The following is a 13,800-nucleotide window of genomic DNA, read 5'->3' on the forward strand; positions in this document are numbered from 1 at the left end:
AGAATCATGCTTAGCATAAGGTTTGATAAAAGTAATAATGAGCCATCATTGTAGTAACTCCCCCAAACTAATGGATAACCATCCGCAATCATGTTGAATCATGTCACATGAATTATTTAATCAAATCCACAAAGTCGATTAGGGACGTACCTAGGTGACTTACCTTGACAGAGTAACATCAGCGGGGGAGAAACATCATCGAGGGACTAACAACACCCAAGGAGTAACAACACTGCTTGAAAACTTAGGTGAAATCATGATGGAGTATCATCATTTACAAAGTAACATCACTGAAGGAGTATCAGAACTGGAATACGTAGAAAAAATCGTGATAGAGTAACAGCACCGACGGAGTAACAACACTGAAGGAGTAATAGCATGAAAGGAGTAACAATAGTAGTGAAGTACTTAGCGAAATTGCCATCAACAGAGTAACAACATCGGAGGAGTAACAATTCCAGCTAGGTACCTGCAAGAAAAAGATAGAAAGAGTAGTAACAACATTATTTATTTATTATTATATATACGATTATTATTATTATTATTATTATTTTAAATTTAGGGGTTCAGAGGAGGAATCCCCTACACTAATAATTTCAAAACTAGAGTTATCAGAGAGATATTTGATAAAGGAGTCTCTTGAATCTTGACAACGATATAATCTAAGGCAATGTCCAGTCACGATCAAAGGAGTATGTGCCTCATCAATTTTGATAACTATAACAGTCCCATTATCAAACATCGTATCGACTTCATATGGTTCCATCCACCTGGAGTAGAGTTTTCCCTTAAAATCCTTGACCAAGAATCATATAGTAATGCCCCCCTCTTCGAAACACCTTTTTCTTAATACATTTACCATGCCATTTAGTTCGTTTTTGTTGAATTGCAACAATTTTCTGGACAACTACCAAATGAATTTCATCAAACTCATTCAGTTGTTCCAAGTGGTGTTTCTGGGCTTCTGAAAGATCTAAACCTACTTCAAGGCTTGTCCTGAGCATTTTAATTTCAAATTCCACAGGAAACAAAGGTGATTTCCCATAGAAAATCTCATATGGTGAAAACCCTGTTATGCTCTGCCATGTTGTTCTATACCCCCACATTGCCTCAGGAAGTTTTCTAGCCCAATTCCAACGATGGTTTGCTATAGTCTTTGTAAGAATATTCTCTAGTACCTTGTTTGTGCTCTCAACTTGACCATTCACCTAAGGGTGATATGGATATGTTACCCTATGTTTGATTCCATATTTCTTCATGAGTCTTGGTATCAAATGTGATGTAAATTGTGCCCCTCCATCTGAAACCATCTCTCAAGTATCTTCATACTGTGCAAGAATTTATTCAAATAAAAAGTCCAAGACAAATTGTTCCATTGCTTTTGCAACAACCTTGGCCTCTACCCACTTTGTCATGTAATCCCTGCAAACTAGAATGTGAACTTTGTGTTGTGAAGGTAGATTAAATGGCCAACAAAATCAATAGGCCATTTTTCAAAGGGCTCAAGATCTAGTTGAGGTTGTAATGGCATTTCATCTACCCAACCAAGCTGACCCATCCACTAGAAACTATTGCACCCTCTCATATATTTCCTTGCATCATGAAAAATAGAAGGCCAATAGTATCCCATTTGCAACACCTTATGACCTGTCCGCTTGTCTGCAAAATGTCCCCCACAGGGGCCATCATGAGCAACTCTCAAAACATTATATATGTCATTTCCACTCATGCAATGCTCGAATTTGATGAGATCCTGTATAGAAGAGATATCCCTATATCCATGAATAACACGCACTGTGATGGATAATCCTTCGTTGTTCTCTGTACGGCAAGTGTTAAGGCACTTTTCCTGTAGCAAGAAAGTTAGCAATATTTTCATACCACAGAGTGTGAGTAGAAATTGCAAAAATATGTTCATATAGAAAACTATCCTCTATAGGTGTACCTTCATCACTAGTATCCATCATAGACAGGAAATCTGTGACCACATTATCTTTCCCTGGTTTGACTACAATGTTAATATCAAATTCTTGAATTAACAACAACCATCTTGTAACACGACCAAGGGTTATTGGTTTGTTCATCAGATACCTGATAGTTGTATTATCAATGTGCACAAAAGTAGGATATCTTGTGATGTAATGCCAAAATTTATTAACAACATAAATAACAGCCAAGAACTCCTTTTCAATTACCACATAATTTAATTCAGCATGGGTCAAATTCTTGCTGACATAGTAAATTTTGTATGGCTTCTTGTCATCCTGCTGCCCCAAAACCAACCTTACTGTTGTTTGAGAAGCATCAGTACAGATGTGGAATGGGAGCCTCGAGTCAGGACCACATAATATTGGAGCCTTGCGGACTAGTACTTTTCTTTCTACAAAAGTTGCTTCACATTCATCTGTCCACACAAATTCTGCATCTTTAGGCAATAATTGAAAAAGTGGGAATACTATTTTAGAAAAATATATATGAAATTCCTATAATAGCGAGCATAACCAATAAATTTTCATACCTTTGTTGGTGTCTTAGGCATAGGAAATTTTAAATTTACCTCTACCTTTGCAGTATCAACCTGAATTCCTACAGCTAAAAGCAAGTGTCCCATCACTATCCCTTCCTTCATCATCATATGGAATTTGACTATACTTAGAGAAACATGTGCCTTCCTACATATTTCAAGTACTTTCTCTAAGTTTCTCAAAGCTTCTGTAAAGGAATCCCCATATGGGGTGAATTCTTCCATGTAAATCTCAACACTATCATTAACTAGATCACAAAAATTAATTCCTAATATTTCCCTTTGAAAGGTAGCAAGTGTGTTATATAGGCCAAATGGAAGGACTCGGTAGGCGAAGTTTCCCCAAGGGCATGTGAAGGTTGTTTTGTCCTTATCCTCAAGAGCTATTTGTATCTGGTTTTATCCACTAAATCCATCCAGAAAGGAGAAAAACTCCTCTCTGGCTAATGTATTAAGAACTTGGTCAATAAAGGGTAAGGGAAAATGGCCTTTCTAAGTTGCTTTGTTCAGTTCCCTGAAATCAACACAAATCCTCCACTTTCCATTCTTCTTAGGAACAATGACCAGTAGGGAAATCCATTGACTTTCTGATATCGGATAAATAAATCCCACATCTAATAGCTTCTACAATTCATCTTTGATAATGTTTTTTAAGGCAGGATTCATTCTTCTTTGTGGCTTCCTAATAGGTCGACGTTCATCTTTAATATATATATGATGAGTACATAAATTGGAAAGGATTCCTTTCATATCAATGTACTCCCAAGAAAAAGCTTATTTATGCTCCCAAACGACTTTTAGTAGTTGTTCGGATTGGGAGTGTGAAAGGTCAAGATTAATATTCAATGTTTTCCCTAGTTCAATTTCTACAGGACCACTATTATGAGCCACAATTTCAGGAATATTTTCTATTTTTGTTCCTCATTCGATATCTTCCTGTATATTGCAGCTCATGACAATTTCTAATAGTTAACAAGGTGAAACAAAAACAAAGTCAGGATCAGGGGAAATTTTAGGAGCTAACATTTGCAGGATTCTTTGAAAGTCGTGGATTCTTCTATTAGCGAAGTTATTTTTTGGAGTATCAACATCTTCGTCATGTAACAACTCTATTCATATTGATGAATATAATATGAATTCTTTCATTATTAATAGAGAGTCAAATTTTTCACTTGATCCTAATCCTAAGGATTATGAGAGCAACATTAATGAAGGAAAAAAGAATTTCGTGTAAATAGAGAGTCAAATTTTCCACTTAGTCATAATTCTAAGGATTATGAGAGAACCACTGACAAAGGGTAGGATGAAGTATTTCTAGTAAATACATATTCAAATTTTCCACTTAGTCCTAATCCTAAGGATTATGAGAGCATCACTGAGGAAGGGCAGTGGGGGAGAGGGAATAATTTCCACCATGAAATTTTTCACTCATTCCTAATCCTAAGGATTATGGGAGCACGACTAATGGGAGAGGGGGGGGGGGTGGTGAAGAATTTCTAGAGCCAAATTTTCCACTTAATCATAATCACAAGGATTATGAGAGCACCAATGACGAAGGGGAAGAAGGGATGAAGAATTTATAGTAGATAGAGATTCAAAGTTTCCACTTAGTCTTAATCCTAAGGATTATGAGAGTACCACTGATGAATGGGAGGATGAAACAATTCCAGTAAATAAAGAGTCAAATTTTCCACTTAGTCCTAATCCTAAGGATTATGAGAACACGAGTGATGAAGGGGAGGATGAAGAATTTCCTGCAAATGGTAATTTGACTATTAATAGAGAGTCATATTTTCCACTTAGTCCTAATCCTAAGGATTATGATAGCACCAGTGTTGAAGGGGAGGATGAATATTTTCTTGTAAATGATAATTTTAGAGGTAAATATGTGAATAATGCATTTTCTCTAAGTCATCATTTCAAAGACACTCACGGTGATGATGAATTGAATCCTCCAAGGGATTATTTCAAAAACACGGATGAAGATGGTGAAATCTTTTGTCCGAGTCAAGATTTCAAAAGCCTAGATGATGATAGTGAAGAATTTTCTTCAAGTGAGGATGGTAATGAATATTTTCCAACCAATGATGGTGATGAATTTCCTAACTATGTTCAGAATGATCATATTGAGGATAATATTCCTCCCGATGATGATGAAAATGCTTCTACAGAGGATAATGAAATGATGGAGGCATTGCAAGCAAATATTGTATCTAGGAGTAGGAGTAGACCTTTTAATATCAATCCAATATATTCCAGTTATATAAGTGGTAGGAAAATATCACAAGAAGAATATCTATCAATGATCTGATTTCAAGTGAATGATGTCAAAAGGATTACTTGAAACATATAGATTTCAAGTTTGCATTGGAGAAAATGCAGAGATATTTGTCAATGAATAAACGCATGCAAAATTCATATTTAGTGGGTTGCATGCAATCTACACTAGCATGTTATCATAATCATATTGAGAAGGTATTTCTCTGTAGAAAATATTTCAAAATGTTTCATTCAATTGGTAATTTCCATCTATCAGGCATCCAAACACGATTCGAAAAAGATCCCACAATTTATTTATAAGTACATGGTAGACAAGAGGTTGGGTCATTGTCAAATACTACAATTTCATGGATGAAAGACTTATTTTCAAAACATGGAGAGTGTATTCCAAATAAATGCACAATATATATTCCAGGTAATTTCTCAAGATGAAAAATATACAACTTATACAAAGAATATGAAGAAGTTGCTAAAGGATGTGGTAATTTTATTACATATTCATATTTTACAAGGATATGGAAGAATGAATTCAACAATGTTTGTATTCCTAAGAAGACAAGGATGGGGGTTTGCAGTACATGTGCTTCTCTTAAATGAAAAAGGGATAAATGTCAACGTGTAGAAAGATGTATGCATTCATAACATTATTTTTAAAAGTTGGATAGTTATCAACTATGAAAATATATTTATTAATAGGTTTCTTTTATATTAGGTGCAGATTTCATTGTCAAAACACTTCAGGGGCATCACAATCAACAAGTAAGTGAAAGGAAAAAATTGTATAAGCATCAAAATAAGTGTTATGATAATCAAAACACCCAAACACTTACAAGAGGAAAAGTTTATTCAAATTCACTTGGTTAGTTGTATGGTCTTTAATTGGAAAATGTTGCCAAGGGTTTACTTCATAACTCCAAATATCTATAATGATGCAAATATGACCATAGCCACAATTCATAATGTGGTTTCTCATTGGTATGGTAATCTTCCTCAAGTTTTGTATCTGCAGTTAGACAACACAAGTCGTGAAACCAAAAATTAATTTGGTTTTGGATATCCAAACATGCTTGTTGAATTGAGAATTTTTTAAAAGGTAAAGGTTAGTTTCTTTCTTGTTGGGCACAATCATGACCTTATTTATCAAATGTTTAGTCATTTTTCAGTAACATTGAGGAGGAAGGATGTTGGGAGTCTACCACCATTAATTTAATGTATTAAAAATCATACATTCTGGAACTTTTTTTCATGTCCTCCAAGAAACTATTGACATGCAAAGGTTTATTCTGGGATCACATGGTGTGGAGAAATGAATTTAACAACTTAATGAAATTAGCTTCAAACATCAATTTCGTATCAAAAAAATTGATGGGAAAACATTTGTATGGGGCAAGAATTATGCAACTACTTCAAAATGGGAGTTGTTATCAGGTTTATCATTTTTGAAGTTCATTCCAGATCATCCAATATTTGCATCAAAGATATTGTTATTATAATTAGTTGTTGAACTCCATAATGCACGAAGGCATAAGATAGATATAAATTATTCTGAATGATTGGAAGAAATTAAAAAATATATTTGAGATACATATGAGTACTTTGATATTATTGATTCAATTTAGTGGGAGCCTTTTTTCAATAATTAAATTGATATCATTTCAAGATCAAAAAATGAAGATATACTTTTGAAGATTCCATTTATTTGGTCACAAAAAATGTCAAATGAACATGAGGAAAGACACATTGTTGAATCACAACAATCTCAAGGTGTTATTAATTGTCCACAAGTAGAGGAAAGAGAAATCTATGTTGGTTCTAGAAGATCATGTGCACAACATGAATAGAAGACCTTTATAGGGGTTTTGTGCAGGATGTTAAGGAGGTTTGCATGATCACAGTGTTAGTAGATGGATATCCACACAGATATCCATTATGGGTTTCCAAGGTTATAAAGGTCATAAAAGAAAATGAAGATATTAAAGTTGTTGAAGTATGTTGGTATGCTACAAATACCCACCTCGCATTCAATGGTGCGTACAAGCTAGATATGGTAGTTGATAAACAAAATGAAAAAAAAGAGAAAAAGAAAGGGTACAAATATAAATCATCACCACACAAACCTCTTAAAATTGGAGGATGTTGACATACTTGTTTATGGCTTCAATTTAACAAAGAGAGGAACTCTTTGCTTCAAGGCCATAAAGATTTTGAAGAATTTGATACCAGAAGAAACAATGTTGAGATGGGAGTGTGTTGAACCTAATCGTAGATCTAGAAAACTTTTGAAACCTGAAATGGTGGGAATGCATGTTGACTAAGATGGGGCACTAGTTGCTGAAAGAGAAGAATATGGGTCATCTTCATATGCATCTAGTCATTCATCTGAAGATGTTGTATATTTTGATGGTGTGGCAGGACCTTCGAGTGATTTTGAATAAATGTCTAAGAAATTTCATGTAAATGATGTTTGCATGGTAACTTGAATAAATATTTTTACTTCCATATGATCTTACATGAATTTTTGAGTCATTTCTATATTTGTTGGATTATATGTTTTAATTATAAAGAATTCATTTGTTTAGAATACCCACAATGTAGCAATGACTTACAAAGGTAATTTATGTTATATTCAATCTACCAAAATTCATATTTTGATTAAAAGGAAAAAATATTAGAAATTAATGTTGAATTTTTAAAATATACAATGATATTGACAAGATATTATTTATTGTTATCATTTGGTATAAGATAGTTTTAAAAAAAGTTGCAATTTAATACCTTATTAAAAGGGTTGATTTTTATGTGCATTTCGTTTTGATGGTTGATTTTTATGTTTTTGTTGCAATGAGATAAGTTTTGTTAGGCTAATATTTGAAAAGAGTTATGCTTTTAGCATTTAAAAATAAAATTACTCTGAGAATAATGATTTTTTTATTTACTTGTTCATTTTTTAAATTGTTTTAGTCGTTTAATTTGTCAAGGTTGAAATATATTGAAAACTTAACGTTTTTAATTCCATGATTGAAAAATTCACAAAATTTTAAGGTTTTTCTTAGTTATAATATTTTATATTTAATTTAATGTTTAAAAACAGTTACAATTTTAGAGCTTTTTAGAGTTTAATGACATGTATGGAAATTGTTAGAATTTTAAGGATTTGAGACATGATATTTTTCCTTTAACATCGTATCCTAAAATTGTTTGAATTTTAATATTTTTCAAAGTCCTCATATTTTACCTTTAATGCCATTGCTAAAAAGTGTTAAAATTATAAACCTGATTTTTTGTTGTTGTTCTTGCACCAACACTTTAAAAAAGTGTTGGAAGTAATAATTCTAGTTGATCAGTAACTTTGTTCTTTCTTATTATTAAGATTTTCTCTCATTTAGGGTGGTTACATTGACACTCTATATTCAAAAAATTTATTCCATCATTCAAGTTGTTAGAAAAAATTAAAATGACTAAATTAATCTTAGACATATATATCATATTTAACATTATCAAAATAGTTAGATGTTCATATCTCTAGAGATGCAAACATTTTTTCAAAATTTTCGCTAAAAAATTAATCCCTCTGAAAATTTAGTAGATTTGAAGTTAGAACAACAAGGGTGAGATTCTTTACAAATAAATTCCAAACACCAAAACTCCAAAAGAAATTCAATTCTAAATTAATTTAAATATAATTAATAAATTTGGAGTTAGAACAACAAGAGTAAAATTCTTTACAAATATATTCCAAACACCAAAACTCTAGAAAAAATGACTTTAAATTAATTTAAATATTAATTATAATCCACGGAATAAAAACTACTCTTTTATATTATGACATTGGAAGTTTGATTCAAATGCCATTGTTCATTGTTCGTGTAGGTCCATCCACACTACATAAGTACATTCATCCTTGATAAAGCTATTCTGTTCCAATATATTGGTCCACTAATGAGGCAATAAAAACAATTTTATCTATAAAGGAAAATTTTGTGAAACCCAATAGAATTGTTATTCCTTTTCACTTCTAACTGGTAGAACAAAATCTGGCTCCATCATGAGTACATAAATAATTCCCTAAATGAGGGTAGGCAATGTTAAATTGAGTAACAGCTGCATTAGAAATTCGTTAAGCATACTACAATTCTTGATTAACAATTATGCATCATACAATTTCACATATATGCAGCGCTTTTAAAAGTTATGTTAAATTTTGCAAGAATTGGAGTTATCACTGCTGTCCTCTCTATTTCTTTTGCATTATTAACTGTGGTATGTTCACTGAAAAATGAAAGAAGTTTTATCCTCTGCTGCACTTATTTAATTCTACAAACCAATTCAAGCAAGTTTTACGTCAAAAGACAGAAACAGATGTCATGCAATGGTTTACATTACAAAGATCTCACAACAACCGATTTGATTTGACTTGCATGACTCTCCTTCTCTCTAAATGGAAAAGGATTGATGCACAAAAAACGATAATTACTGTTTCTCGTTTTTTCTTTTATCAGAATATGAAGAAACAACTTTCATATTTTGTGGTTTAAAATAATTTTAAATATTTTGTTGTTTAAATTGATTTTTTGTTTCATATATATAGAATTTAGCTTGAAAAATATGTGGGTTCTTAATTTGTGGAGAGTTTAAAATATTTTGTTATTTAAAATAAGTTTTTTTAATACATAAAAATTTAATAATCTCAAAAATATTTGGAGCATTTAAATTGTGAAAAATTAACAATTCAAATTTCTGACTCCAACAAATTCTCAGTACATTAGATAAATTCAATGAAAAAATATACCAAAAAACCTCCAATTAAACTACAACTCTAAAAACTAATACCAACCAACAAATCTTTACGGCATTAAATAAATTCAAGTAAAAATATATATAAAAAAACCTCGAAATCATATAACCGCTAAAAACTAATAGCAGCATTAAACTACAACTCTAAATACTAATACCAACCAGATGATCTCTCCTTGCTCTATTGTTGAAGGATGCCCCTCAATGCACAAGGGGATGCCATGAACTATTGACAAGAAATACAATCAAAATCAGACTGAGAGTATCAGAGAAAATTAAAAGTTTAAACAAAGGGAAGAACCCACTTACAGTAATGAAATTACCAATATTTTGGCCGTTAGCCAACGGTAGTTTTTGGAAATCTTACGCAACGCTGGATGACGATGAGAACTGTGGAAATCTTGCATTTGGTATAACGGCCAATAGAATTTAATGGTTAATGTTTTTAGTCTATTGGTTATATTTTTTAAAGTTAATTTCCTGGTTTCAGAATTTAGTAGAGATTTGTTAGTACTATATATTTGAGTTGTTAACTTTCTGTATTTAAATTGTCTTATTTGGAATGTTGAATTTATATACAATTAAACACTAATTATATATATATAATAAAAAAATTATAATTCCTATATTTCTAATAGTTATCAAATTGGTTCTTGGAGTATGCCTTAAAATTGTAAATATTTGGCATGAATGAAAGCCTACATCCTTACCCATCACCAACTGGTTATTCCAAGTGGTTTAGTTTTCCTTGATTAAAAATGATAAATCAATATGCATTAACCTTTAGCAGCCAGAGATAATTATCCTCGCTACTAATTTGACAACTGAAATAAAATAAATTTTACTACATATAAAAAAACATAATTACCTAATTTAAAAGTACTCACCATAAAAAAAAATTGATTAATGCGGACATTTGATTCCGTTAGTGGTTTAATACAGCAGTTTGAAATTTGGCACGGATCAGTCCACGGATTTACAATAAAATGATTAATTCTTCGTGGCAGACTACTTTCCATGAATCAACAGTGTTCAAAGTCTTCCCTTGGGCTCTTCAGCCCGAACGAGTCAGGGAAGCCAGCTCACTTTAGCTGAGCCACATCATTATATCAGACCGCAGAGCTACTAGTTTCAGATGAGTTATTTGAATTTTTATTTACTGAAATTTGTAAAAATAAATTTTCGATAAAGATATTAATTAATTGAGGAATAATTTATGTGTTATAATATTAATGGACTTTTGAATAGAGAAGTTTATTCTACAGCCTAGTATAATGTGTAAGGATGTTTGTAATCATTAAAGTTGAATAAGGATGTTTGTAGTCATTAAAGTTGAAATTTACTCATGTCAGCCAAAATAAAATATTAAAAAAACTAAAAAAAATAACTATACAAAACATTTAAATAACATAAAATTACACATGAAGAATTTAGATCCCTTTAGACTCATGTCAGATCCTTATTTAAAATGCATCTATGCTAGTTTTATTAAAAATGTGTTTAAATATTAAATTGTAACATTAACCTTTTGTATTTTGTAATTAGTAATTAATATTAGTAGATATTATTGTTAATGGTTACAAAGTATAACTTAATTTAGTTTGATAAATGAGTAATAATAATTGAAATTATAAATGTATGTTTTCAAAGAATATTTATACCTATTTAATATATGATCATTTTGGTTAGTAATCTGGAATCTATATTAATCTATATTGTTCATTGTAATATTGAATTTGTATAAAGTTTAGTTTACATTGCATATAATATAATATAGTATTATAGATATATAGATGAATATAAAAGTTTTGGTATTATATTAATTTTAATATAGAAACTGTGGATTTTGTTTCAAACTATAATTTTATTTACCACCTTTCTCCTTAAAACCATATTTAAAAAAAAAAAAATTATAATAATTTATTTAAAAAAATTGAAACTATAATTTTATTTACTACCTTTATCCTTAAAACCATATTAAATATATATATATATATATATATATATATATAATAATTTATTTTTAAAAAAATAGATATTAAATTACTACTTGCCATGGCCAGGTGGCAACTAATATTAAATTAGTTGCCATGAATATTGAGGCGGCAGAAAGAGACCTAAAACTTCTGAAGCTGGGACCATTGTGGTGAGATCTTAACAACAAGGGAACAGTAGTGGGGTACTTATGCTGAGTGTTGGGACCATACGAGAACGATTGAATCGAAGTTGAACTTTACAATCATGCATGTTCCTTGCGAACTCCAGAGAGATATTTTACCCTACCTTCCTGTAACGAGGTGATAAAATTTTTTTTTTTTTAAATTCTGGTTACAATCTTCATGATTTTAGTATTTAAGGTTTAGGGTTTTTATATTAATTAATTTATTTCCACCCATTCAAACACTTCCAACATCAAATTACTTGTTACTTATGATTTTACTTCCACCATCAAATTACTCGTTACTTATGATTTTAGTATCTAGGGTTTTTGATAATGATTAATTTATTCCACCATCAAATTTGAAAAAAGGAAGACCAGATTTTACCATACCCTTCCAAAGGTTCGAGGTTAGCTATTCGACAGCTTTGTCCATAAAGTATTTAACAAGATGTTAACACATAGGTTAAATGAATGATTACAAAGTTCCAGGTCTGAAAATGTTAATTTGCAACAGATAATGTTTTTATGAAGCAATTTTCACAGAAGACGACTTTAGTGAGAATGACAGTAAGTATGTGATATTTGAACGTATTATTTTATGATAAAGAATATTTTAACTCTAATTTGAATTTAATATTAGGAATATGTTATCAATAAATAACTTAGATTCATTTTAATTATGGATTTATGAAGTTTAATAAAGAACTTAGATTTATGAAGTTTGATAAGCAAATGTCTTTTGTAAGTGTAAAAAATAATTTAGTATAAAATTTTAATAATATTTTTAATAATATTAATCATAGAGGGTGATCATAGAAGGTTGAGATTTATCTTAGATATCTTATTTTTTCATCTTAATTTAATTTAAAAAATGTAGCATCCACAATGAGAATAATATTTATGATATTTATGAGAATACTTATGAGTTGAAGTATAAGGTTTACAATAATATTTTTGAATTATATTATTTATGAGAATAGAATAAATAAATTTAATTTTGGTTTTGAAAAACATTTAAGTGATATATTATTTGGTGTTATGAGAATTAGAATAATCTAGCCTAGATCCATTTTAAATTTGGATCTATCAAATGTCGAGAGGGATCAAATATCTCAAGGTGAAAATATTTCCTCAAATTTTGCACTCAAAAAAGAAGTTTGCACCTTGAGATATTTCTTGAAGACAAGGATGAGCTTTGTGGCTTCCCACATCGATAGGGTTTCAACATAGGTCTTATCGATAGGTCGGGCCGAAGGACTCAGCCCTTGGTCACTTATATTTCATCATCACTACAACCCCTTGTTAAGCCACTTTCGTTCCTTAGAGCTACTCCTCCTAACTTTTCAAGGGATGTGAGTTATCCCCTGACCTAACATCCTCTCTCTATATATTCTAATGCACCATGCACGAGATACTAGTTGATTAATTTGACTTCCCCCCAAACAATGTGATTTTTCGAGCTTATTCATACAAAATCATAGTGGGTCCCACAGTAACCACCACTTACTTGTCGTGCTATTGTGTCAAAGGATCTAAATGCTCACCTAAAATCCCACAGAATGAACAACTTGAATTAATTATCTCCTCAACCCCCCCTCCCACCCCTGTTGGTGGTGCTTATCCTTATTCACTCTTGTCCTAATTCAATGAGTAATTAATCCTCACGCTAAACATGACAGATTCTATATTATTCCTCCCACCCATCTTCCCATCTACAACGTGACTCCCTTTTTTCTAGAAAATACTTCGCTTATATCTTATAGGCCTTAGCTTCACGGACAGAAAAAAAAATCATAGCATTTGCTCTAATTCAACCAAATTTGTTATGGCAATGGGACAAGATAATGGCTTAAAGGTTATTCTCCAAACACTTGAAAAAACCCCAATGGATCACTTTTATGGAAAAATCGTTGGAAAAAAATCATTTTTGAATGGCTCCCAATCTCTTGGAAGCTTGTTATCTCATACACAATTTCCTTTCACCTACCAGTTCATGGATGGTTGGATTTCATTTTTATATTAACAAAAAATTGAAACGAAA

This window comes from Pinus tabuliformis, chromosome 3_1 (genome assembly GCF_031772625.1).
Source record: "Pinus tabuliformis cultivar Carrire ecotype Pingquan chromosome 3_1, CPIR1, whole genome shotgun sequence".
NCBI lineage: Eukaryota > Viridiplantae > Streptophyta > Pinopsida > Pinales > Pinaceae > Pinus > Pinus tabuliformis.